Genomic DNA, 27769 nt, shown 5'->3' with positions numbered 1-27769 from the left:
AGTCCAGGGTAGTGAGCTTGCTGTCCGCCCTCCTCGCTGCCCTGAGGAACTTGAATTCCACCATTTTGTGGTCACTGCAGCCAAGGCTGCCCTCGAGCTTGACATCCCCTACCAGGCCCTCCTTATTGGTGAGAATAAGGTCCAGCATGGCACCTCTCCTCGTGGGCTCCCCTATCACTTGGAGGAGAAAGTTGTCATCAACACATTCCAGGAACTTCCTGGATTGCTTGTGCTCTGCTGTGTTGTCCCTCCAGCAGATGTCGGGGTGGTTGAAGTCCCCCGTAAGGACCAGGGCTTGTGAGCGTGAGGCCGCTCCTATCTGCCTATAGAGGGCTTCATCTGCTTGGTCTCCCTGGTCAGGTGGCCCCCCTGCTATGATGTCCCCCTGCCCCAGCACTCCCTTTAATCCTGACCCATAGGCTCTTGGTCGGCTCGTCGTCCATCCCCAGGTTGAGCTCCATGCACTCCAGCTGGTCATTGATGTAGAGGGTGACGCCCCCTCCTCATCTGCCCTGCCTGTCCTTCCTAAAGAGCCTGTACCCTTCCATCCCAACACTCCAGTCAGAGGAGCTATCCCACCACATCTCTGTAATGCCAATTAGGCCCTCTCCCATCAAGATTTATCTCTATTTAAAGACACTGCAGCAAGCCAGTCCTCTTGTTTGCTGGTTTGCCCTGGCATCTATGACTCTCTGAAATGAAAAGGAATGGGGGGATGGATTTTCTAACTTACTTTTGAAGTCTTATCTCTGAGGCTCTCATAAGTGATGATGGATGTATTTGGAGCAAAGAATTAAAGAGCAGGCTCAGCTGTAGGCTATCCTTTGGGCCTTTTGAGGATGCTTATGTCTGTATTTAAACTTGATGCTTGGGCTTTTCCTTCCATCTCTCTTCTGGCAGGTCTTGTGTCTTGCAAGCTTTCATGGAGTGGGAATAAAAGATGGTTGTTATAAGTAGGAGTAAAGATCCATCTTGCCGAGTACCTTGTCTCTGATAGTGGTCAGTAGAGGCTACTTAAGGAAGCAGGTAGTCTTAAAGCAAGTGTGCAGTAGTAATGCAGTGGGATGCTTGCATTTTATGTTTCATGAAAGTCTGTAACTGTAGTCTTGTTCCAGAACTGACCAGGTAGGGAAGAAAATGTGTCTTTTCTGATTAAAACTACTTACTTGGCTTGGGCATGTCAGCCTGTTGTGGCCAGATTAAGGTGCTCTATGGAAGCAGGATGTCCTAAACCAGCTCCAAAGCTGTCCCTGCTATGTGCTGCATCCTGGTGAAAGACAGCTGTTTCTGGAAAAATGCCTGTTGGTGTGCAGAGCTTGAGACTTCCCAGTGTAGGGGGCTTCCAGCGTGCATGTGGGGAGGACAGAGTCGATGCATGGGATATCACGTTATCACTCAGATGAGTGGGCTGCTGTGCACCTATCATTGTGCCATCCACAGGGAATGTTCTATTGCTTTGTTTATTGAGCTGCTGTTTTTAAAATTACAAACAGCTAAATGTTTCATAAAGTATTAAGAGGCACTGGTTTAGCATCTCTCATCAGATTAAGTATGTCACTTTGTGTGTCTTTAGGGTGATGAAGCCAATCAGCTTGGCTGTTCTCTCACCTTAAGGATGCATTAAGGTGACATGCTTCATATCGCAAGGGATGCTGAAGCTATCACACTGCAGAACTGGTAACCATAGGGGTCCTGCACTTTAACTGTGGATTCTCAAATGAAATTTTGCAGAAGCGATACAGTTTGCTTTGTACGAGTGAATTCCTTTCTGTTAGAGAAGTGCTTCTTGAAAAAAATATTGAGGTAATAGTGGTAGACACATGCACAGTGGCTGCTCTGCAGGAAAGAAAGAAATTACGGCATGTTTTATATGAAAGACCAAGAACTGTTATGTTTCAGTGGGTAAAGGGGGAGATGCCTCTACATTCCTCAAACATTCTTTATGAATATAAATTTTGAAGTTGTTTTGCTTGCAGGTGAATTTTTTTTCATTCAAGAGCCAGTTCCAGCATTTTAATCACAACACAGTGGCACTGGAGTAGCAGAGGGTTGGGAAACAGTGGGGTGTAGTAGCCCCAGGACTAGAAAGCTGAGGGAGGCTCTCCAGCTTGCTACAGAGAAGCCCCGAGGCCTGCACGCTGATGAAACAGTGTGTTGGAGCTGGAACTGAGCTGTGGAGGGCCAGCTTTCACAGAGTTTTCCATCATCTCTTACTTCTACCCAGCACTTCTCACACTCTTCAGCATGTGTAGAGTACTTGGGAATGCTGCAAAATACTGGGTTAAATAGTTGTGAAGTTTTAATAAACTTGAGATACAAGACTAACAAGACTTCTGAATGTCCTGGTTGTTTTTGGTTGTGTTGCCTCTTTAAACTTGGGAAGTAATGGTGCACGTGGCATGTTACTCTTGCATTTCCACTGCACACAACTAAATCACACACGTGGACGTCGGAGAGCAGTTATTCAGGAGTCTGTTCTGAAGGCTAGCAGTTCCTTTGTCTGATCTGATCTGCTGCTGCTGCTTTGCTTGGTGGTGGTGTGAGTGAATAATAAAGTAAAGCCTTCAATCATATGACCTGATCAGAGAGGGTTGTCTGTAGTGATTGATAAGTCCTTTTGGAACAATAGGCTGCTTGAGCTGTGCCCAGGGACTGATGGGTTTGGTTGGGGTTTTGCATTCATTTTTTGCCTAAGTAAAAAGAACAGCAAGGTCAGGGTTGCAGTTTTGTTTGCAGCTTGCCTTCGCATCTGTCTGATCTAAAATGGTACTTAACTATATATACCTCTGCTCTCCCCAAAGCTGTTTGCAGAGCACTTTTCCCATCTCCTTTAGGATATGCTGAGTATTTTTGAGGACCCCCAAATTATTTTGATTCCTTAAATTGGCTCTTTCCCAAGTAGACATAAATCAAAGACATCTTTCCACCTTTCACCCTTGTACCCCCTGGCCTGATGAGTGGCATGCTGAGCGAATGGGCATGGGTTCTCTTCCCTGGGCTGTCCCCCCAGCCAGGACTTTTTCCCCTCAGGCCTCTTGCATGACCTTGTCAAGCTGCTTCACTTCTTTTCTTGATTTATGACATTTGCCCTTCTCAGTAGTGAGGCTAGAAAGCTTCGTATTAAGAAAGTGCTTGTATTCTGTTAAAGATAGCTTTTTCTGTTTGTATTGAGAAACCTCTGAAGATGAGCGTGTGTGTATTCTGCTTAGCTCTGTAACAACTGAATTGTGTGATGGTTTATCTGTAACGTGTGTGAACATTAGCCATGTGCAGTGTTACACAAAGGATGCCACCTCTCTGCATCTGGGCTAGGGGTGTGTTTGAATGTATTTGCATTTCTGCAAAGAAGATGTATTTTTCTGCTTCTCTATTGAGCTACATCCCCAGTGTGTGGGGTCACTTTAAAGCAGAGATGCTCTGTCTTCTTTAAATGCCCGCTGAACAAATACTCTTTGCTTCTATCCTGCAGAACAAACTGATGTGTGGGTGAAAGAATGGCTTTCCCCCCCAGCACGTGTACAGCCACTTTATGGATCGAGGAAGGGTTTGAAGAGCTATTGCTGCTGTAGCAAAGTGCCAGTTCAATGCCCTTTCAAGCATTCCTATTCCCTCAGCCACAGTGGTGGTGGGCTAGGGCTGTGCTGCAGTGGTTCTGCCTGTACTGCTACGACTGCTTAGGCATTCTGCATTTGTCAGAGTGAATCAGGACATCTGGAGGAAGGGGACCATGGGATGACTAGGACTTTTCTGTCACACACACAAGAAAATGTCTTACTTGGAGAATGGATAATAGAATGCCTTTATACCTGAAAGCAAGAACTGCCCAGAATATGCCGCTCTCCTGCTAGAGATGAGGATACAGAGAGCTATGCTCAGAAGTAGAAGAGATTTCTTCATCTAGAGGCAGTGGTAGGCTTGAGAAGCATTTGTTTTCTGAAAGCTGTCTGTGGTCTCTTACTGTTCTATTGGGGTTTTATGTTTCTTTGCTCTCTCTGTCAATAAATGACCATTTCGTTTTGGCAGTGCCCTACTGTTTAAATTATGGTTAGGGCCAGTTTACTGTGGACCTGTTTAGCATCAGTTTTATTGCTTGCCTGCATTGTTGCTCTGCTGTGGGATTGTCACTGCAGTGCCTTTTGGGTATCTTCTTTGCTGTCAACTGGCCTGGACTCCTAGGGCTTGAAAAGCTGTTTGGGGATTCCTCTGGGAACCTAAGGGAGTTATTGGAAAGAAGTCAAATTCTCAAAAGTTCCTGAGAAAGCTGTCATAAGCCTTGTGGCTGCTGGGTTATTGCCAAGTCCTTTATTCATGGGACCCATGATGAGCCATTGCTAGACAATAATGGTTTCAGGTTCCTTTGTACTGTGTTATGAAAGGAGAACCAGTTCTGGGCCATTGTTTTGACCAATCTAAGAACACAGAAGATTCTCTGTATCAAAGCATTTACAGTTTAATAAGCCTTGTTTTGTGGCTTTTTTTTTCCCTCTTGGGTTCTTTCTCCATGCACCCAGTTTACCTGTTGCAGGTTCAGTCCCAGCAATGATTCATGCAAAGTCAGACTGCTTTTGCACGCTGTGGCTTTTGGCAACTGGAAGCCCTATTAACCATGCGCAGTACTGATTCTGAAGGCAAGTGCTGCTGTGAATGAGCCAGCTGTCCTTTACTGCTGCCTGAGTTTTGTTACAGTGAGGAAAATGGTTTTGATGACCTCTCCTCATGGTATTTCCTTAGTGTATGTATAACTATATTGGCGCATACACACAGAGTGTATGTATTAACTCTGCCTTTGCCTGTTGGTGACTAGTTCTGTTGGGCAGGCTTTTGTATAAGTTGCAGAGTTGGCTCAGACCCTGCATATTTGCCCCACATCCTCAAGGCATTTGGCAGGTTGTTGTTCCCTTATCTGCCTCTGCAGTGAAAGAGGTGAAAGTCAGAACTAGCTTATTTGCCTCATAAAGTTTCCTTTTTTTGCTGCTGGCTCATGGCTTTGTCCTGCTTCGTGGTGGACAGTGGTACAACAGAATTTTGAATAGCTAGTGATGAAGTTTTCATTTCCCACGGGAAGGTGGTACTCCACCCAAACAGCTTTCATTCTGTGGATGTCTGTCTTGGTGCAATCTTCTTCTGTTTTTAGTTTAGTCCAATTGCCCTACACTCTAACCACTTAGTAAAAATGGGTGGATTAAAAAGTTATCCAGAATAGTATTGAAATGTCAAGAAAGTGCACAGTCATTTAAAATACTTAAATCTAAAATGAAATGTGTTGGTGCATTGAAATTGTTTGATACATCTCTCTGTTTGGGACTGAGCTGGGATGGAATCCAAACCAAACCATGCGAGATCCCTGGAGGGAAAAGTGCAATGTAAATTGGAGGTAGAAAAGTCAGTCTGAGCTTTCGTTTGGCTTTGTCTTTGCAGTCTCTGAATGTGTGCCAACTATGGATGAACAGCAGTAGGACAAATATTTAGGTGCTGCTGTACAGCCTATGGAAGCTTTTATTCAGTGGCATGCATTACAGATTTCATACCAGATCTGAAAAACTGTGTTTCCGTCAGAACCCACACCACTTAATTTCAGCACAATGTTCTGCCAGCCCTGAAACATGTCTGCATTTGCTCGCAGAGAGCTTTCTTTGATGCAGGGCTTGGTTCTGTTTATTTCTCTCTCTTCTTGGCTTGCCTTCTGCAGATATAATAATGCTAATAATAAAAAGCCCCAGAAAAATCCTCTCCAAAATGTTGCTATTGCAACTGATATATCAATGATTTTAGCAGTTATTTAAGTTCCTTGTGTTTGGTGGTTTGGGTGTTTTGTGTTTTTTTTTTAATTTAGAACTTCTCATTTTGATTTGAAGTATTTGAAGATTTACATATGATAGCACTACAGTAGAGCTAAGCATTTGGTCAGCTGCATGGATATTGGCCAGCAAGTCAGGGGGACATGTTTGAGAGCCACAGTTTGGAAGAGCTGTGGTGTAAGGGACTGACTGAAAGCTGGAAGTATTGGGGGGAAGAAAAGAAGTTTTTCTGAAATCTGATATGCCAAGACACCTTAGTGTTTATTAAGTCTGAAGGATCAGAGTGGACACAACAAATTTGAGGGACTGGGGAGGGAAGAAGTCAATGAGGATGCAAAAAGCCAGGCTGGTATTTAGCACCCTGAGTGTAAGTGCATGTGTGTGTGCAGATCATGAGAGCAGAGTGTGACCATTAGTAGTTTCTAGATTTACTGTGGAACTGTTTTCATCACCACAGATGCACAGAAAGTTGCTGCTCACTAGTCTGGCCTTGACTAGTAACAGCTGCCTATGAGCCTGAATGTCAGCAAGGATCGCTGGAGTGTGATGGATCTGGTGCTGTTTACCCAGCACTCAGCCTGCAGCTTATGCTGAGGCGTGGACGGGACTGGGTGTAACAAGGATGAGACGATGTCAACAGGGTGGAAAAATCCTCTTGTGACTATAGGGCAGACTGCTGTGGAAATATGAGGGAATGGGGAGTTGAAAGTCATGAAGGAAGTCAAAACAGGGTGCTTCCATGTAGCAGCACATGGATAATGTGGATTGAAGGTTGAAGATTCTGACTGTAGATGATTCAGTTTATCTTCAGTAGTCAAAGGTCACTCTTGAAAGATTTCCTTCTAAGACAGTGTGTGCGTGATGTGCATACTGTGTTACGACTGTATGATGCACACATGTAAAATTGCCTTTCACAGTGTCCTGCTGCTGCACAGTGGATCAGTCTGGCTCTCTTTCTCTGCTTATGCCAATTAAAATAAATTGCTCCATCGTAACTTGTGAGGAAAGCAGCGTTCTGTAATCCTGTGTATAAGGCCACTGGCCAACAGTGTTGAAAACAAAGCCAGCCCTTCCTGTGGTGTTGGATGCTGCTTCTAGGCAGGTTGGAGAGCCAGCTGGGCAGGGAAGCTGTCACTTCTGCAACTTTCTTACTCAGGGCTGCTGAAAGGGACTCTTCTCTGAAGTGGGGTCAGTATGTGTTTTTCTTGCCCCTTTCCTCTCGCACCTTCCCTCAATTACTTAAGACAGCCCCGTTGCTTCTTTCTGTCAGGGAAGGTGCTATTTTCTTTTGCAGCTCATAGAACAGGAGAAGAGGAATTGCACATATGGTGTTTTGTTTCAGACACTTTTTACACCCCTCCCATTACATTTCAGTTCTGTTTTCTCTTTTTAAAAGCCTCACAGAGCAAAAGATGAGGCTTTAATGACGCAGGAGGAGGGGTGGAGAAGGAACCTTCCCTCTTAATTTTTTGCTGCTTATATGTGTCATTGACGCAGTAGAATATGGTGTGAGTGTCAGTGTCTCTGTATGCACAGCGGTGCAGAGCAAGTGCCTCAAATTTGAGTCATATGGTGGATAGCTGGAAGGGAATTGCATAGGCAGGGCTGAAGGAGAGAGGCAAACACTAGAAGCTGGAGCTCTGAGCACCTGAGAGAAGGGGTCTGCAGCTGACCTACCTCTGTTCCCTACCTGTTTCTTCTTTTCTTTTCTTTTTCTTTTTTTCCAATTCTGATTGGCAGAGCATAAAACCAGATACAAGGTGTGATTTAAGGGGGCTAGCAGGATCCTGAATGCTGCCCTCTGCTTGTGAGAAGACCTCAAGCCTTCCAAGCTTGTTTGTGCTCTCCCATTTCACACTAGTCATATGCTGTTCTCAGTGCTCAGCCTTGCCTGCTCTCTGTTTTCGCAGGTTTATACAGCTGCTGTGTCTGTGAGTTTTCCTGCAATACTTGCGATGTTTCCCTCACTTTCTCTTTGTGTTCAGTATGTGTATTGGGGTCGGGGGGTGTTGGAATATGAAACCTCCTCGTACTGTTTTTTTGTCATGATCAGCTTGTATTCTGAGAACACCTACTGGTTATCAGTAATGTTCACCAGTAGATCAAACCTCTGCTAAAAGAGGGCTTATTTTATGGCATGTGAGAAGTGAGGTGCCTGGCAAGTCAGTTAAAGGAGCTATGGCTTGAGTCCAGGTTGTGCTGCTATATTGCATCCAGTTGGCTAGCTTGTGTTCTGTTTGATGCTGTGGTTGTTTCCCCTGAGCATCTGAGTTGATACTTGGTTGAACACAAATGAGTCACTGCAGTGTTTCTGGGTTATTGGTGCTGCTGCATTTCTGAGCTTTCTGGCATGGAATGCAGCCATCCTTAAGTCTCTTATGGTAGAATGATCACAGTAAGGTCACCCATTCCTGCACTTGACCTATTACTTTTTGCTGATGTTTGTCCCTAGTTGCTATTTTCAAAAAGTACTGTTTCCTTAGAAAAATTACAATTCAATTCTAGACAAAAAAGTTGTCTTTGCTGGAATTTGGCTGAAGGTTGCATTTGTCTTTGTGCATGTGGTATGGGTTGTAAACAAAGTTTGCCCTGCTTTTTTCCATAAGGAGCCACAGAAAAGCTTAAAATAAGCGTTTCTATGTGTCTCTGGAGATTACTGTGCTTTCACCATTTACTTTCATCTGAATTGAGCATTGCTACTCAGATTTAACAATAGTGCAGGCCAAGTAAGAGAGCGTAATATGAATCCTGTTTAGCTGGCCCTGTGTAATCCAGCTGTTCCTAATACACTTCGACTTGGATTCATGCTACTTAATTGAAGGGCCTAAAATAAAAGGTGGAGAGGTGCTTATGTCTAGATGATGACTTCCATCTTAGTGGGAAGAGGTGTCCATCTTTCTCCATTGACCTTAGGTGGATCATCATAGTCAGCTTCCCCTAGCTTTGGACACTCGTGAAATACCCAAGTTGGGTCAGATGGAGTCAAGACTATTGTTGGAGAGTCCATGCCATGCATGGGAGACACACTTTTGTAGAGCTGCTAAAAGCTTGTTTCAAGTTGAGTCTATTTTCTTTCTCTCTTTTTGTAGTATAGAGTCTGGTCCTATGCTGCTAGTTATGTGATGCCTTCTGTTTTGCACGTGCTTTCTTGACTAGTTGTTGTGGGTCATTAAGTCTCCTTCAAGCTGGGAAGTGTAGCAGCTGCTGGCAATTGTAGCAGCTCAACAAGGAGCATTTAGCTCCTATTTGTGACGTTCAGTGTGGCATAGCACTTGCTCCTATGTCAGACTGCAGGTAATGGTTACCCAAACTCAGCCAAAGACCTCAAATAAGGCAGAGCCTTGCCTGCAGGGACTTCCTCAGGAATGGCAGAGCACAGGAAGGGCCAGAGGATGTCAGTAATATTTACAGGCGCAAGATAAAGTTGATGTGAAACCTTGCAGATTCCTCCTTCCTCTGAACTGTCTTGCAGTTTGTCACTCATTCAGAATCGAGTCTCTCTCCTAGACCTCCCTATCCATTCCCACCCCTAGTCTGAGAGCTGGAGGTGAGCAGAGAAGCATCATGTCAATCTGAGATTGTACTAAATAAAAGAACTGGGATGACACTTTCCCTAACCTTCCCATTAATTATACATATTTGTGATGTACGATTCAACTGCTGGGTGTCTCTGGGCTATACAGACCCCGAGGTAACATCTAGTCCCTAGAAAGCTGGCACTCTGGTTATGCTTGTTTTAGGACACAGTTTGTGGCTGCACTCTTGTTCTTGTTTTGAAGGCATTGTGCTCCCTTCTGGGTTGGCCACTCAGAAAGTGGCTTCCCCACTCTTGGAGTGCGGTGGCACTGTGTGGTAAGGCAGCACTGTTGGTTGCAAGTAGTACCTGTCTTGTCCTGTTCAAAGGGCAGCGAATTCCCTAGCCTGACTTGTCTCTTTATTGCTGTTTCTGAACATCATACCTCTCTCATTGCACTGAGCTGTGCAGAAGGTCTAAGGGAGGAGAACGTTAGCACAGCAGCTTTGCTACCTTTCCCTAACTGATTGGCTTTTTTCTTTTTCCCTTAGCTGTGACAAGCTGACTCTTGCATGCATGTTCAAGTAGATAATTAATCTGTCTCTCAACAGGGCTCTGCTAGCCACAGTATTTTCAATTCCATGGAAAGAGTTACTAGCCTATTCTCTACTTTAAAAATGCTGTGATAGAAGGTAAAGCTTTCATTAAACATGCCTGGCTGAATTTATATATTTCAGTATCTGAACTGTGGCTAATATCTTTTGAAAGAGAAGGAGAGAACACAGCTGTAAGAGCCAGTATTTTGTGTTTAGATGGTTAATCAGTAGTATTTTCAGTAGTTAATCAGTACTATAGAAAAATAATTGAATTACTTCCTTCATAGATTTTAGCCAGGAAAAATCCCCAAAATATGAATGTCTATGGCTGTAGGGTAGTTCTCCCCTTCATTGCATCTTACAACCATTTAGGAGTGTTGATATCTCAGTGGTTCACAGGTGATGGTATCCATGTTGCAGCTTGCTTTGCTGTTATTAAGTTACCTGATGGCAGATTTGTAGTATCATAGCTGCTGAAACAGCTGGCTTGCGCCAGGTGCTCTTTCCTGCTGACTTGGCTTTCGGTGGGTACCTGTTTATGCTGAATGGTGTTTTGCCATTAAATGGGTAAACTCATCAGCAGCTGGACATGTTGTTTGGTACTATCACTTGCTTGTGTGCTATTTATCACAGACTTCAGCGCACCTTTACGGTGCATAAATGGTGAGATAGGATTTTGCTGAACTCAAACTGGGATTTGAGCCTACCTGAGGTGGTATTGATAAGTTTTGGGGGTGGTCAGGATATTACTTACTCACTGCTTTGCTGAGGGATGTCTGGTGGAACAAGGCCCGGACCTGGGATTAACTGATTTTATAGATTTCTGGCAGTGATTGTAGTAAGATGAGCAAAGGTGTGTATGTCATGTTCAAGACTGACTAATAGTAATTTTTTTTTCTGAATTGGTTTGATGGCAGCACTCAACTACTGCAATGGATAGAAAAAACACACTGCAAATCAGCTGCTGGGTAATAACTTGCTATACCATGCAGAGCAGCATGCTTTACAATTGTGTGGGAGCTGAAAGTTGTCTCACTACAGACAACATAATTCTGGTCAGCTGCTTGTTGGCTTGTGTACAGGGTTTAGGCTTGCAGCAACATGAACTAGAGCTCTGTTCATAAATTAAGCACTTAGCTGTAATGTGTACACAAGTGTCATGTTTATAGCTGGCCCTGCCAAAGATTTATTACAAACTTGGTTACAAGTTGATATGTAGAGACAGCCATAGCGTTTGGCTTGCATAAATACCCCAGTTCTGGATATGTGGGAGGAGCTTGCGTAGACCATTTGGATGTAGGATAGAGGTTCTCAGTCTATGGCAGAAGATCAGGAGCTGGGAATCATGGCAGTGTTGTCACTTCCATACTGCAGAGTCAGAAGAGGTTGTCTGACCAAATAAGATGGGGAACCCAGGACTTTTGGAACAACTAGGGTTGAAAACCATGACTCTGGTATTGCAGTTTCAAAAAGATGGTTTTAAATCTGCCCCTTGCCTTGGAAACTTTCAACACTCAACCACATGCAGGCACTAATGAGAGTTACAAGACCTGTCATTGGTTTCCGTTTATTCCTCCTCCATTTTCAGTCTATAGAGTTTATTTTGCTTCTATGGAGGTAGAAGCTTACGTTTCACTAGCACCAACCCATGTGGCTGTTTGCAGCTGTAATTGGGAAGGAAGGGTTACACTGCTGAATTTTCTTGTCACTGCTGGCTTTCGAATAAAGGACTAATTTGGCTGTTGGAATGTGCAATATGAACTTTTTTGTTTAGGTAGTTGAAAATATCACATCATGACATAGAATATTTATCACAACAACAAAACATTCCTTGTATCACCTGCCAACCCCATGGTAATGGAGTAGGAGCTGAACTAACCAGGTCCACCTGGATGTAACACAGAGAAATAGCCGTGGCTGAGGGAGTGAGAGAAAGGGAAACAGGGAAGGAATTTTCAAGGTACAGAAAGTAAAGATCCTGTATCATTTATTCTCCTGTAATCTGGGTCTCTATTCAGCAAAGTACTGACAAATCCCTATTCAGCTAAGTATTCAGAGGTGCTTTTCCAAAGGGTTTCAAGTATGTGAAGGCACAGAGAGCAGCACTTCAAAGGGCTTTCAAAATGTATGTTATAGATGCTATGTACCTACAGAGTCCATGGAGAATTTCCTCCTAGGTCCTTGCTAGTCTTTCCTTGAACACCTTGGTACTGAGATTTGTCTTGTATCAGTCTGGCTTAGCCAAGGCAGAGCAGCATGTGTCAAAGTATTTCTCTGAACTGAGGCCTTTATGATATAACAGGTCAAAAAAAAAGAATGATGAGAAATGGTGACCAGAACAGGGCTGTTATTTGGCCCAAATAACTGTGTAAGCATACAGATCAACAAGGATGCCTGCTGTGCCAGTGGCCCAAGCCCACTGCTGTCTGGTGGCAAGATCGCCCGTGTGTTTGGCAGCTCAGGAGTCTGCACTGGGCTGGTGGAGGCAGACCCATGAGGCTGCTTTACTTTGTGCAGATGTTCTGAGTGAAATACACTGTAGAGATTTGAAGGTGTTACAGCAATTAACTAAATGGGAACTCGAATGACAAAATGATCCTGTTATGCTGCTTAAGCTTGGCAGAAGGAGAGGTGTTGGGGTGCTGCTGCAGTGCGTTTCAGAGCTGTGGGAGTTTGTGACAGAGCGGAGCAGGTGTGAACACTCCAGATCATGACTAAGTGATGTCTTGGCTGATGAAGAGTGCTGTTTTATTCCTTTCCCTTCAATGTTTTCTTCCAAATCTAATTAGCCTCAATTATGTATTTTTCTCTTATTTACAGTTACTGATGGCTTGCAGTTTTGTGTCAGCCTGTTCCTCTTGCAGGCATGAAGAAGAGGGAATTAGTCTTTGCTGGCTATCGGAGACCTTTTAGCATTAAGGCACTGCGCAAGGAAAGAGAGCTCCTGTCCTTGGGAACATATCCTCAGAATGGAGGAAGATGAGAAGGGAGTCTCTCTAGCATACCTGGAGCTGGGAACAGAGCCCGGGTCTCCTAAGTATTTAGTCCAGCATCCCAGCAGGGATGGGTACGCAGGCTTGCGTGGCACCCTTTGCTGGCCTGCTGATTTTTGATCTTTGGTGTGTAACATATTTTAGCTGCTGCTCTCTGGAAACAGCTGTTCTGTTGTGGCTGGAGAATTTTTGAACTTGTGTTTGCAAATAAATGGAATGAAAATAAGTAAGACCCCAGGTTCCTAGTAAAAGCTGGGATTCTCTTCCTGATGCTTGTGGATGCCTGTGGATTGACATGAAGTCTGGAGGAGGAAAGTTTACAGATGTCTTGCTTAGGTTTCCAAAATTGCCTCAGGCTGCAGATTTGACTGTTTTTTAAAAATGTATTTCAGTATTGAATTCCCATACAGAGGGGCCATTCATGCAGCTGACATCTATTTTCCTTATGCCATTTAATAGTTAGGGAAAATCAGAAGAGAGTAGGATGAGAAAGACCTCAAAGGATTTTTCTTGCCCTTTTGGCTTACAACCACTTCTTTTGAAAAGTACCAACTCATTTCTTAATCTATATAGGTTTACTGACCACTTGTCAAGGCATTCTGTGTGTGCACTGATGTTGGACAGTTAATTTGCATTAAAAGTGCTTTTTTTGAAGCTAATTCTCCTGATTGTCTGTTGTGGTTTAGCCCCAGCTGGCAGCTAAGTACTATGCAGCTGCTTGCTTACTCCTTTTTCCCCCGCATAGGATGGGGAGGAGAATCAGAAGAGGAGGATAAAACTCACAGGTTGGGATAAGGACAGTTTAATAGAACAACAAAAGAAGAGGAAAATAATAACAATACTAATAAAAGAATATACAAAGTGGGTGATAGACAATGCAATTTGTTTACCGCCTGGAACCCGATGCCCAGCTGTCCCTGAGCAGTGACTCCTTTTCCCCAGCCAGCTCCCCTGTGCTTATACACTGAGCATGACATCATATGGTATCAAATACCCCTTTGGCTAGTTTGGGTCAGCTATCCTGGCTGTGTCCCCTTCCAGCTTCTTGTGAAAATTAACTCTGTCCCAGCTGAAACCCAGGACATTGTCCCACCTTACTGCACTTAAATTTGAATAATGGAGTAGCTTCAGAGTGTGAATTTGATTCCTTTTTGGATAACACTAAACTGGAATCTGTGTTCCCAGAGTACCTGTGACACTCATAGTCTAGTCCAAAGTACTCCATCCCAAAATGCTAATGATGTGGGTGATGGAGGCCCTTGGGAACAGCTTATTTGTGTTGCATGTTTGTTCCTATTTGGCTGCATTTAGACAGCTTGCATCTCCTTCTAGTTGATGGGAATAACTTGGGTAAGGCTAGTGGTGCTCAGCTGGGCTGTGTGTGAGGGGAAAGAAAGCGCTGTGAACAAGCAGTGTGTAGTGCAAAAGCATTCTGCTTACACGCATAAAAACAAGAAGGTTGGGATATGAATGCTGGGTTCAGCCTTGGCCGCAGCGACAATGAGATGAAGCTCAGGATCCTGAGTGGAGGAAACGAGACAAAAAGCAGGATTGCAATCCTGGACTTGAAATTAAATGCCTGTAAACCTTCCTGGAGCTAAGCAGGGTTTTGGTTATACATATATTGAGCACCCAGAGAACATTAGACTAAAACCTAAATTGACAAAACCTTTAATCTACTGGCATATATTCCTCCTCCTTAATATGTTTGTATTTGTGTATAGTTCATAATTTTCTTGGGAACACTCTTCTTTTACTATTTTCTGCCAGAAAAACCTGTTAGGGTTTGGGACAAAAGATGTGCTTTACTGAGGTCAGATGCATGTGAAAGAGGCAGACTATGGCTGTTGCTGGGTGCTCACATAGAAAAAGAAATGTGCTTTTTCTGTGTGCTCACATAGAAGAAGAAATCCTTATATGTTGGGAATGTCATATGACAGGTCAAAATACTTCTTTTGCTGCATGATGTCAGTCACTGCTATTGTGTAATGAGTAGATCCTATGGTTAATTTTTCATGTGATTGGCATTAGTTGAACTCACCTCTGAGTCAAATGCAAATCTATCTTAATTCACACACTGGAAGTGAATAATGCATTTTTCTTCTGGGAATTTGCATTTCTTACAAGCTACAATAGGAATAGCAGCAATTCTGAATAAAGCAGATCTATTTTCATTAAAAGAAATGTAAATTGGATGTCTTGTTCAAAACTTTTGAAATGTGCTATATAGAACATGTGTCATTCTCTGTCCTAGCTTCAGTATGAATCAGCATAAGAATCCTGTTTTTAAGCATATGCCTGTATTACTGCTATTTGTGTCTCTATTCAGGAACTCAGACTAAGGTGAGGGCCAGCTTGCATCCTTTACCCTTGGCGAGAAGATGCAATAGCGCATAGAAGGCAAAAAGTCTTACACAGCCTTGTCTGAATATTCTTTCATCACATGCTATTGTCCTTGAAAGTTTGTTCTTTGTAGTCACTGCAAGACTTGCTAGAGGTTAATATTTAACATTCGGGATATTGAGGAGTAACTGAGCAGTCCTGCTCCCCTCATTTGAAATGAGCTGCTGTTCTCTCAGTGCAGCTCTTTTGCTTGCACTGTGTGGGGATAACTTGAATGTCTTCCAGACATAACTCTTCATTGTCCATGTGTCTGTCCTGAGTGATGTCCTGGAAGAAGCCTGTGATTTCTGTGTGCAGTTGTTGTGTTTTAACCCCAGTTAGCAGCTAAGCAGCATGTGGCGCTTACTCACCTCTCCTCCCCTGGTGGGATGGGGAGGAGAATTGGAGGAAAAAGGTAAAACTCATGGGTTGGGATAATAGAACAACAAAGGAAGAGGAAAATAACAACAATACTAATAAAAGAATATACAAAGTGGGTGATACACAACGCAATTTGCTCACTGCCTGGAACCTGATGCCCAGCTGTCCCTGAGCAGTGACTCCTCCCCAGCCAGCCCCCTTTAAACACTGTCATATGGTATGCAATACCCCTTTGGCTAGTTTGGGTCACCTGTCCTGGCTGTGTCCCCTTGCAGCTTCTTGTGAAAATTAACTCTATCCCAGCCGAAAACCAGGACAGCAGACTTGTAGCTGTGGTATTGTGTCAGTTTTGCATGTTTAAGCTAAAAGCTGCATTAGGAAATACCTATAGCTTTTGCAACTGATAAAACAGTAAGTTTTACCTCCTCTGAGACTTCTTGGCTTTTGTGCTGTTTATGGGCTTGATGTCTGTATGGAATCACTTGTGGTGCTGGGAGAGCAGTAGTGCAGCAGGTACAAAACCATTAAGTAACATGCTTTTGTCTTACAAGGAGGTGTTTTAACTTTACCATAGGCTGCACATCTTTTACTTTCCTGCCACTTCTAAATCAGATCGTGTTTTCTTTCTCTCAGTAATACCATTTGGCTTGGAAATTCACCTGCTGCAAGGCTGAAGCTGTAAGTGAATCTCTTCGGAAACTATCATGCCTCCCTCATTCTTGCTTAATGCATCGAGTAAAATAGGAAATAAAACCCTGTCCAGGGAGCTGCGTATGCTGGGGTTCTTGAGCATCAAACTTTTGCTTTTGCTTGTTGGGCCCAGCTGAGCCTTGAGGTGATATCTAGAAGATACTTCTTAAAGCCTTTCAGCTGAGAAATACAGTACTGCTGTGCTTGCCAGTGAAGGCTCTCAGGGAGGTAATGAAGGACTGTTAGATGCCTTAAGTGCTCTGTGGCAAAAATGGCAATGCCTTGTGCTTGAAGAACAGGTAACCTAGATTATCAAATCTTTGATCATTTTTAAGGAGGACAATGAGCAGGGAATCCCTTCTAAGTTCAGCATCATGAAAGAAAAAATTCCAGTCATTTCCCAGTCTCTTTTGAAGGATGGTTGTTTTGGTTTTTGCTTTTAAAAAGCTAGCAAGAACACTTTCAGGACATGATCTCTAAACTACAGATATTCTTGCTAAGTAAGAATTTTAATCTTTAATTCAGTTGTCTTTAATTGCCTCCTTTTGGTATGGATAGAAGGAGAGTAAACTGACAGCTGTAGGAATTTGTATAGAAGTGACATTTCAAGTAAATTTTGCCTATGAGGATGGCTAACAACTTTATCCTTATGCATTGCTTGAGAGATAATGGGACTGTCACAATGTTAATATCTATTGCCGTTTGTTTCCATTGTTTAATGTGCATGATCACTGGAGCTCATAATTAGAAAATAAGTTCCTTTTAGGAATATGCCTTATAAAGCAGAACTCAAAATTAGTATACATTATGAATGCTGCTGTGTATATGACTCAAATATAAGCACCCAACCATTGTTTGCTTTTTTCCTTTGCAATCATTGTATTATTCCCCTTGTGGCCCTTGTTGGCCTGATTTTGACTTCTGTAGATAATTGTCTAATACAATTCTTTTAGAAGGGAAGCTAACCACCAAGTTAATTTTGCTCTCTGAAGTGTTCAGCTTCTTAGGCAGATCTATCTTTAAAGGGCTTGGGTTTTCACTGTAATGACTAAACCATTGGGGAATATTGCACACATAGAAATGAAAATGTTCACTTATTCTGATTAACCCCCCCGTGTAAAGATGGATTTCAGAATGCAGCTTTTTGGTGGCTTTTGTTCATCCACTTTTGTTTAGCATGTTACGGTACTGATTTGTGCTTTGGTTAACGTTTGTTAACCACTTGATAGTCTGATCTGTGTGTGTATGACTGTATGTCAGCTCACTGGTTTTGTGTGTATGGATTTTGACTGCTGGAAATTCTCTTGGTACATGCATTCAAATCTACTGTCTTTCTTGCAATTACTATGTTGGCTCTTTTGATGAGAACCAAAGGTGTCCCGTAGGGAAAGTGTTGGCAGAGGAGGACTTTGGATGACTGCAGCAGGGCTGTTTGTAGTCTGGTTCCCCTCATTTCCATTTGATGGCATGGTACCAGGCTTGTTCTAAGACTTTGCTGGTCAATTAATTTGTTCTTTTCTGTTCTTGAATTGGAAACTAATTGAGTACTTGTGAAGGGTGCCAGATTAAACTGATTTTGCTTGCAGTGCCAGTGAAAATGCCTTTCTCTCCCGTGTTTCCTGAGGAAACTACCCTTGAAGAAATGAGCTTACATGATCATCCTATGTGTGAGGTTGTCAGGCACAAGCAGACAGTCACCCCTTGCTGATAACGTTTGACTCTGTCAGTCAATTTTAATCAAACTTTCAGAAGGTGGGGGTCCCACCTTCCCAACCAAGTACCTTTCTCATGTCCTTTAGCTTTGTGAACGAGCTGACTTCAGTGCACTGGTGCTAGCACTGGTAACCTAAAAGGTGTGAGTGTCCCTGTCTGTTTTGGACAGGACAGACTCAGTTTGGCTTTTCCTTCAGACAGATCAGAGTCATGTTCTGTGAATGTGTGGTGTGACTTTTTCCCCCTCCTCTTCTTCCTCTTTTCAAAATACAGTCCTGGCTATAAGGAAGAGGTCTGAGGCTGCAGTTACTTAAAGCTTTCAAGCAACATTTTTGTTAGCATTTAAGCTTTGTTTTCTTTCTGCTGTGGTAAAGATGAGTAATTTTAGACCATGGTCTGGTATAAAAAGGGGAAAAAAAATTCTTATTCAAAACTCACACCAGAATCAGGCTGTGTCCCTTCATCAATGAAGTTTCTAAGCTCTTTTGGTGAGTGACAATGACTCTCTTGGACTGCCTTGAATAAAGTTCTCCCTCTTTCCTTGAGATAAATAATGTTTTCTGATTTTCAAGGATGTCAACCACCACATCCCTTTCTTCCAGACTTCTGGCTGATATGGCCATGGAACAATAGACAATATGTGTAGTCCAACACTGAAGCCAGATCAGCGAGACCAATCAAACAGCTCAGGAATTGCAGGATCCTCATGTTTCCTAATGTAGACAGATCTGCTCCCTTGCAAGCTTCATGGGACACACAGGAGTATGAACTGTGATGGGACTCTTTGTTATTCTTTGCTTTGGCAAAGTGTGGAATTTGGGTTTGGTTTTGGTGTTTTGGGATGAGAAGAGCCTAATAAACTACAGGGCATGTTGTTGTAGAATTGGGATACAGTCCCCCTGGAAAAGGAAATGCAGCCTTTCTAGAGGTGGTGGGGTGTTGTAGTGTGTGTACCCCCCATCCGCCCTCCCCTTGCATCATGGAGGGGAATGGTTGGGAAGGAAGATGGTTGGGCTTTCAGAATCTGATGGGTTTACAAATAAAAGTTTTGTACTCCATTAAATATGCAATAGTTGTTTTTCTTTTGCAGTATGTGACATCCCATTTCTTGCCCTCCCCCCACCTCCTTACTTATAAGCTTTAATCTCTTTGCTAGGAAGTCCAAGCTGTGTTGGTTTTTTTTTTTTCCCTTTCCATTTAATGTAAAACAGCTTTCTTAGCTAGATATTTTATTGCTATTACTTTATGAAATGCTTGAAAAATGTCTAAGGTTCCTGTTTGCTTAGGATTAAATGAACTAGCTGGAATAAAGAGGATAAGTGCTGTCTTCCTACTTTCTGAAGAGCACTGATATATTTCGGTACCTTGTCAGTCCATCACTAATACATGAATTCTGCATCAGTCGTCCAAAGGAACCTATTGACTTTTTTTTCCCACCAATATATTCCTTCAATTTCTGGGCTCCTCTTCCTTTCCCTTATGAGAAAACAAGATCCTTTGTACAATTTGGTAACAGGAAAATGTAGGGGAACCTGAGAACTATGAGAAGAGGCAGATGTTTGTTAGCTTTGGGGATATCTGCGTGCTGCTGCTGACTTGTGGACTTGCAGTTTGGCCTTAAAATATTTTTCCATGGGGGAGATGTATCTCCCCACTCTGCCCGGTCAGGTTGTCCCATGTTAATGGCTGACTATTTCTTTCCCAATGCCCTTTTTTGTGGAGTTTTGTTCTGGGGAAGGTGCTAATTTTACCAAAACAGGAACACACAAACAGCTATGCAAGGGAGTTGTTCTGGGAGTAGGAGTGAGATGCAGTAAAGGAAGGAAGGATCTGTGGGTAGCAGTGCTAGCTTGCATTGGTACCTGGAACCTGCCACAGCCATGTCGGAATGGGATGTGTCTCTCATGATGAGCTGGTAAAAGGGATGCAGGTTCCAGTAGTAGTAGCAGCTGTGGTCCCTTTCCTATAGGATTGACTGCAGGGAGCTCCAGGTGAAGGTGCATCTTGCTTCTTGTGAGCTTTGAGATTGTGGGTGTCAAGGAAATAAACAGGCAAAGGTAATGCTTACTTTTTTCTTTTTAAAGGAGAGCAAGAAGCGGAAGCTACTGTGGAGGTATTGCCATATGACTTTGAGAAAGAAGGTGCCAGGGGAGTATGTAGTATCTCTCTTCTCCCCCCTTTCTCTCTGAAGTAGTATCTCCCTCTCTCTTTCCCTCTGAAACAGAGGTGATGTTTCCTGGCCTGCCTGCTGGGTAACTGGTATGGGATGGAGCAAGAGTAGAAAGAGTAGGTTCTGTGGAATTACTGACAGCTGGTGTCAAATACAGCAACCAAGTAGTGATGCAGGAACAACCCTTCTGCGTTTCTCTTGAGTTCTTGAATGTTGCAATGCTATTTGTTCCTAATTCATGTGATCTGTTGGGCAATACAAGATGTGAAAATGAAGCAGCAGGAATTTCATTGAGCAGTATTTATTTTAGTGACTAACATGGTCTTACAAACATATTAACTTGCTTGCAGATCTCATGCTCTAACTGCATTGGATAAGTCTGTGGTCATACAAAGTTGCATGCTATTCTGATTTAAATGAGCAAATCCCAGTGAAGTGAGTAGGACTGATGCGGTGTAATCGAGGAGAGCCTGGTCCTGTCTTATCTGATAGTAGGTCTGCTTTGGGCAATCATGACTGTCCTGAGGACAGAGAGAGCAGCAGCACTGGCTGTTTTTTATACAAGTGCTGTACTGCTAGCTTTCTGGTTATTCCCCAAGGCAGACAGGATGTTGCATGTGCACTCTGACCGCTCGTTCTTCAGAGGCAACTGGCCTGGTGTCAATTGTTAATAGCTGTGGTAAAAGTTTAAAGGAAGAAGAATCTGTTGGTTGATGTATGAAAAGTTGCCCCTAGAAAGGTAGAACTGAACTCCCAGGTTGAGCATAAGTGCTCTATGCCTGACTTATCACTAATACAACAGGCATAATAATGAAACCACAAGGGTATTTTAGTGGAGTAGTTAAGATATGAAGCAGGAGCTGATGAACTCTAATAAATAAAGCATTTTAATCCATTAGAGCCTTTGCCTTCACTGGAAATATTCACATTCTTAAGTTCTTTGTTGGATTAGGGTAATATCCTCTAAATAACCTGGCTGATAGAACAAAGGAAGAGAACTTTAGGAAAGTATAAGCAATCAGCAGAAATCAGAATTTTATTATCCCCCTCCCAATTTGCTTCTGAGGTTAAAATAACAGGAACCAGATGTAAATATAACAGATATGTTCAGGGCTTGAATTCACTTTGTGAATTACCATGCCATAGCTCAGAGAGAGAGGGTGGCAGAAAGAGCCCTGTACGCTGACAAACAGGCAGGATTTTAAAATTCTCTTCTGTTTCTTACTTCTGAGAAACTGAATAAAAATACCTGTTGTTTGCATAAGTATCTCTGGCTCATCTACTTGAAGATACTTTCCCAAAGGAAGGGTAGTGTTCATAGTAATCTTCATTAGATAGTGTGCATGGTTTTTATTTACAAGTAATTGAAGTTCTGTTAAGCAGAACAACTTTTGAAAATAAGGAGGGTTTTCTCTGTTATTTTCTACAAAAGCCTTAAAAGCTGTATAAACTTGTAGGCTACTATAGTTTCAGTGATACTATAATTTATTTGCTATTTCCTGCCTCTCTTCTAGAAGTTGGAAGCTCAGCTAAAATATGTTTGGAAGACGAACAAAAGGGATTGATTTGCCAAGACACATAACCCATTTTGGGACAAAGAGTGAACCATCACTTTCTGGTCTTTCTTCTGAAAAACACTTCTTTCTCATTGCTATAGGTCTTGCACAAACTACTTTTCCTGCCTCTGTCTTGCTAGGGTCTGAGTTTGCAAATTATAACACTGTAATAAATTACAGTGGACTGGAAAGGAGGGACACTAATGGAGTTGTGTCTGTCAGTAGGATGTTGTGAAAGTACCTCTTCTAGGGCTGTTTATCTGAATTTTTAAGGGGTGTTCCATGAAAAGGATGATAAATATTCCTTACACAAAGAGATCTTTTTGCATTAAAAATCTGCGGTACGTACCCCGCAGTAAGCTAGAGGTCAGAAAGATACCGCCAATGTAAGTATGGTGTTTTGTTTTTAAATCAGCTCCCTTTCTTGGGGATCTCTGAGTTTTGATTAGACCAAGTCCTGCATGAAATGCAGTTGCTAGCAGGTGGAAATGAGAAAGATGCAGACTTTTTTGTGTGTGGCAGTGAACAGCACAGTGATGTGGTGGAACAGTAAGTGCTGTCTCATTGCTTGCAGTCTAGTCATAACCACTCCATCTTTTCAAGCTGGTGAAGTAGGAGAGATGTATGTCATTCCCTTGCTCCTGAATCAGTGTGTGCTATGGGAGCATGATGTTGTCATCCTACAGCAACTTAGACTGTCCAGTTAAGAAAAATCCTTAGTGAGGGAGCCGAAACTGTGAGGTGAGGCATGCCCTTGGAAAGGGGAACTTGATGAGATATGAGCAAAGGATGCCTTTGTTTTCAGGAGCGTTGGAGCCATCTGTATGGCAAAGGAAGGAGGGGAGGGGACTTTCCCTGGGCTGCATCTCTGGAGTGACTATACTGCAGTGTTTCACTAGAGCAGCTAGCTCTCCAGTTGACTGAAAAATATGCAGAGCTTTTTCTTGGCTTCTTTGGGCTTCCATCAACCCAACTAGAAAAATTATGAAGCAGGGTCGTGCTGAGGAACAAAAAGCTCATAGTGAAATGATGTAAGTACATGTGTTAGAGTTAGACTGCATTGGGGTGTGAGGGAAGAAGGTGGCAAGGGTCAGTTCCTAAAGAGAAGTGCATGCTCTAGTCTTGGAGATGACATGAGAGCTGAATCCCGTTCCTAAGGGAAAGAAATGGTGTCTTTCTGAATCCTGTTAGCTGAAAGAAGGGTACTGTTGTGGAGAGACTCCTTGCATTGAATCAAGTTTGTGTTCTGTCTCTTCAACTGCAAAGCTACAGACACATCCCTTCCAATCTTGTGCGTGTGTGTGAGATGGCTCTTTGGGGACCTCAATGTTGCAGTTACCATGGGAGCCAATTCAAAGTGGATTGTCATGCCATCAGAACTAGAAGATATGTGCAAATTCTGTTGTAGCATTTTGCAGAGATTTGGGATTTTGAGTATTTCTTGCAAGAATATTTCTATTATTTACATGAGGATATAACTGTTTTGTGTGTTAAGCATTTCTGAAAGCAAACTGGCTCTGTGATAGAGAGGACAGCATGGCAAAACAAGTCAGCCTTAAGTGGGTACAGGTAGAAGAATTTTAACTTGGGATACAAATTTCCCCTGGGAATTGTTGTTCTGTTTGGTTGTAGTGTTTTTGAGTTACCTTGATCCCATTCATATAGTGCACTCATCAAAATCCAAGAGGTATCTTTTTTCCTTACATATTTATATCTCCATCCTTTCCATTGCTCTGCTTGTGTTGGCTGACACTTTCACCTGCCACAACGCTCGAGAAAAGTCCTCAGCTGAGACTTGGAGGTGCTTGTTCTAGAGAAGACCACTGTGATAAGAGCAATGTGCTGTGCACCTTGGACTTGTTTTTTCATCCATGAAAAACGGAGGGTTATTCATGCTGGACCCCTACAGTTTAAAACATCTGCTTGTCACCAGAACTTGTTCAGTGACTTTGGACTTAACAGCTTGGGGGGTGAGCTCTAGACCTCCAGAATCTCCAGGTTCCTGTGCTGACAGTGCTTCAAACACTCACAGCATCTCAGTCCACCAGCACAGTGGAGATGGCAGATGTGCTTCTTTGGAAACTTTTTTGTCTGAAGTTAAATCATATCTCTAAATTTTAATTGCTAATTCTTTTTAGAAAGAACAGTTTGTCTCTGACCTACATATGGGACTCAAATGTGACTTTCTGGCTCTTAAAAGACTTTTTTTATTGTTGAAAATCTGAAATAGTATTAAGACTACAGGCATGCTGTTGTCTCTTTTCTTGTAACTTTTTTTTTTTCTGCTGGTAGTGTGGACACTAATTCTTCATGGAGAAAAAACCTACATCAACAGGTGGAGAGTTAGCAGCTCTTTTATTGACTGCTGCTTGTAGGTCCACTGGGGAGTTATAGGAAAGCTCTTTTAGAGCAGAACTGATTAGTTGTTTTTTATGCCCTCTCTGTAGGAATCTTTTTTTTTAATTGTTCTTTTTTTTTGTCTCTTTCTCAATACAAAAAAAATCCTGGTCTGTGAACAAGAATTTTTAGTATTAAGGCCTGTAGATTTTGATGGCTTGTCAAAAAACAATAACAAAACCCCCAAATATATCTCAAAACCATTCTTGTCCTATCCAAACGTTCTGCATTGAAAAATCTAATTCTTTGTTCCAGTGTTATTGGAATTGCTCATTTCTAAGGAGGAAGTGTTTTCTGTCCATCAAGTGCAGAAGCTATTAAGAAAACTTAACTGTATCATTTCCTAGACATGTGGCATTTTCATAACAACATTACTATTCAGGCCAATTCATTCAGATTTTATCAAATATTCTAGGCAGGTCTGTTTCAGCAACCAGATGTAAGGATAGAATTGTGCACAACTGAGGAAGCCAAATTAGAGTGAGAAGTAGAGTATTGCTAAGGAACTGGAAAAGAGTTGTTCTAGTTCAAGGAAAGTATAAACATTTAGTGCGGGTGACATGAAAATGACAGTGTCTGCAAAACAGAGAGGAAACAAAGGTGAGTGTCCTATATTGGATAATGAACTAATAGTGCCCCTTATTCAGGGATTCCAAAATACTTTACAAGCATCGGTGAATGAGACATGGTGAACTTCAGCACTAGTATACGTCATAAAAACTTCCATGGATGTTTATGGTAGGACAGTGGTTTGTGATTTGGCTTTTGGTTCAGTAGAACATTGTTCCAAAAGGATAAAGCCATTCTTTGCAGAAGAGTGTTTTCATGGAAGGGAGAGGAAGATATCGGCCCTAGTCTGTGAAATGAACTTTTATCATGCATGATGTGCCTGAGCACCTTTCATTTGGGGAACATGCTTTCAGCCTCAAAAATAAGCTGTTTATACCTGTTTAAAACCTATACTCTCAAAAAAATTAATACTGCAGTGCATATGATTCTCCCTCAGGGAAGAGAGAATAAACTGAACATCAGATATTAGCTGCAGCACGTAGTGCACTGCTGGGAGGCACTTGGATACGACAGTGATACAGGCAGTGTCAGAAGCGATGCAGCATGGAAGAGAAAGTGTGTGTGCCAGAAGATTGTATGTTTGATGTTCACTACAGTATTTCTCTAGAGCACAGCTATGTTTAAGCACCTAAGCCAAAAGCATTTTTGCTCCGCAGCCCCCAACTACTCTGTATATACAGCTAGAGCACCTTGTGGCTCCAGCAAATGCAAGAAAGTAGGGAGGTAGCTTCTTTTTAAGATTGAGGCAAGCTATCTCTGCCAGGAAAACTCACCTCAGCATAGCTGGCAAGCTCCTGCCATCCCTGTGCTGTTTGCTGATCAAAGAAAGCATGAATCCATGAACTAGTACAATACAACTTCTTGATTGATTTTTCTGGGCAGGATTTTTCCAAAACTTGCTTTGGGGTTTAGGAACCTACTTGTCACTGACTTTCCTTGGGGCATGAGCATTGATTCTCTGAGGCTGCCTTTGGAGAGCACCTGGATGCTGTTACAGAATCCTTCTGAAGATGCTGGCAAATGCTGTATAAGCAATTCATGAGGCCTTATAGGCAAGGGGGAGAAATGGTTTGCTCATGTATCAACTGTGTATCTATGAGGGGAAAAAAAGGCTGTCTCCACAATGCCTACAGAGTAGACTATAGCAAAGGTTTGGGACTTGCAGTGGAAAGTGCTGCCAACTGAAGAAAGTGTGTTGATATTACAAGAGGTGCTGGTGTCAGAGAGTACATGCCTTGTATACCAGGTTCTTGGTCACTATTTTAAGGTAAAATTCACATCCTCACTCTGAAATCAAATCTAGGGTTTTTTTGGACAGGAGGAACAATGTTAAAAGACTATGGCTTTTCCCTCTTTTTTTTCCTTCTCTCCCCCTGCCCCCATAACAAAGCTATTCTCTTCAATCTGCGCTTTTGATTCTTGAATTCATTTCTAAAAGGGTTTCCTGACAGAGAACTTTATATTCCTAGCCTTGAAAGACTGAGCTTTAGAAGCACTGTTTTAATTTAAGAAACTTGATCTTTAAAAATGCTATGTCTGCATGGGCACTGTATGTTAGCACTTTGGGCACGTTCCTGTGCTGATTTCTTGTTAAAGATAGGCTTCTCGCTATATCTTATTCAAAGAGACTTTTACTCTTTTTGAGGCCTGAAGCTGATACTGTCATAAAATATGATAATGTCTTCAAACTGACAATTACCTGGAGATATTTTTTCTAGGATAAATTCCTCTGCCTTTATTTTCCTGTCCTCTGTGCAGAAAGAAGGCAGCAGTATAATTCTTATCTGCTTTCTGTTTTGTTTGAGCCTGTTTTATGGAAACCCTTCTTCAAGGGCCATAGTCATGCATTTGAATTGGGACACTGTATGATCTCAGCTGTGCTGGAAGGGCAACATAAAAATGACAGAAGCAACGAGACAAAGTGCAGTGTGAACAAGCTCCAGTACCTTAGTTTTGAAAAGCTTTGTTCAAGGCGTCACATAAATATGGCAGAAGATAGTTTTATGATTTAAAAAATGAAGAGAGAATTATGTAGGTAATCTTTGCAACCTAGTAAAAATATCATAGTACACAGAAATTGAAGTGTTACAGCTTCCTGTGATCTAAATTGGCATCTAATCTTAGACAGTAGGTGAAACAACTCTTGAGGATGTTGTTTATAGTGATTGCTTTTTTTATCACTTCAGAACAAAGTGGTGTTTTGAAAACCTTCATTATACGAATCAGGCAAATAAGGCAATTCAGGTAATAAGTAAAATCTCTGAAGATCAAGGAAATTCCATGCTTTACATCATATTTATAATTGGCCTAGACCTTTATTTTAATGTTCTGAATCTAAGTCTGAAAACTGCATTGGGGGGAGGAGGGGACAAGTAGTCTGGTTATTAAGAGCAAAATCTCTTTCTGTTTAGAGCCTAAAACTGTATTTTGCGTATTATCCAGTCTTCCCCCCCCCCGCCCCCATCAACAAGCTGCTTTTCCTGCAAAGGAGATGCTTGGCTGCTACAGGGACTGCTCCAGCTGTGGAGCAATTTTTTTCTGGTCAAGAGTAAAACCTTCAACTTATGTTAATTCCGTGTAGCTAAAGCTGTCTAAGAGTTAAACATCTAACCAGTTATCCAGGGCTTCTTTCTGCAGATGATGGGGAAAATAAAGGGAAAGGGAACTTGGAGAGGGAGATTCATCCCACCTCAAATAGAGCTTTCCTCAAGATGTGCTGTATCGGAGTTGCTGTTTCTTTCCTTTGGCTGTACAGGGAGCCAAGATGTCCCTCTGAGACTGCACCTGGCAGTTAAATGGCTCAAGTTATAGACAGGTGTTCATCTGTGCAATTTGAATCCCAAGCACAGTCCTTAGAACAACAACTGACTTTGGTATAGAGGGTGTATCCTTGAGATCATGCAGCGTTTGCAACCAGAGACATTTTACTTTGGAGGCTGATGCTTAGTTTGTGGGGTTCTCAAGCCGGTAGCTTACATGTATTTAGTTGAGCGTGATGGTAATTGTGTG

The 27769-nt window shown here is 42.4% G+C and overlaps 1 protein-coding gene across 12 annotated transcripts in view; it reads left to right on the top strand.

The window, feature by feature from the left end:
* The window catches only part of TSPAN4 (tetraspanin 4), a 474563-nt gene that overhangs the window by 8658 nt on the left and 438136 nt on the right, over positions 1-27769 (top strand). The window contains exon 1 of one of the 12 annotated variants that reach the window (XM_054825791.1): positions 16321-16342. The exons of the other annotated variants lie outside the window; for them this stretch is intronic. The gene's annotated coding sequence lies outside the window, so the exon portion shown is untranslated. Of the gene's footprint in view, positions 1-16320; positions 16343-27769 lie in introns of those variants that run through there. 12 annotated transcript variants of the gene reach the window in all.

The sequence above is a fragment of the Grus americana genome, chromosome 5 (genome assembly GCF_028858705.1).
Source record: "Grus americana isolate bGruAme1 chromosome 5, bGruAme1.mat, whole genome shotgun sequence".
Classification (NCBI taxonomy): Eukaryota; Metazoa; Chordata; class Aves; order Gruiformes; family Gruidae; genus Grus; species Grus americana.
Note: the sequence above shows the minus strand (reverse complement) of the source record. Positions and strands in the feature narration are given on the sequence as shown.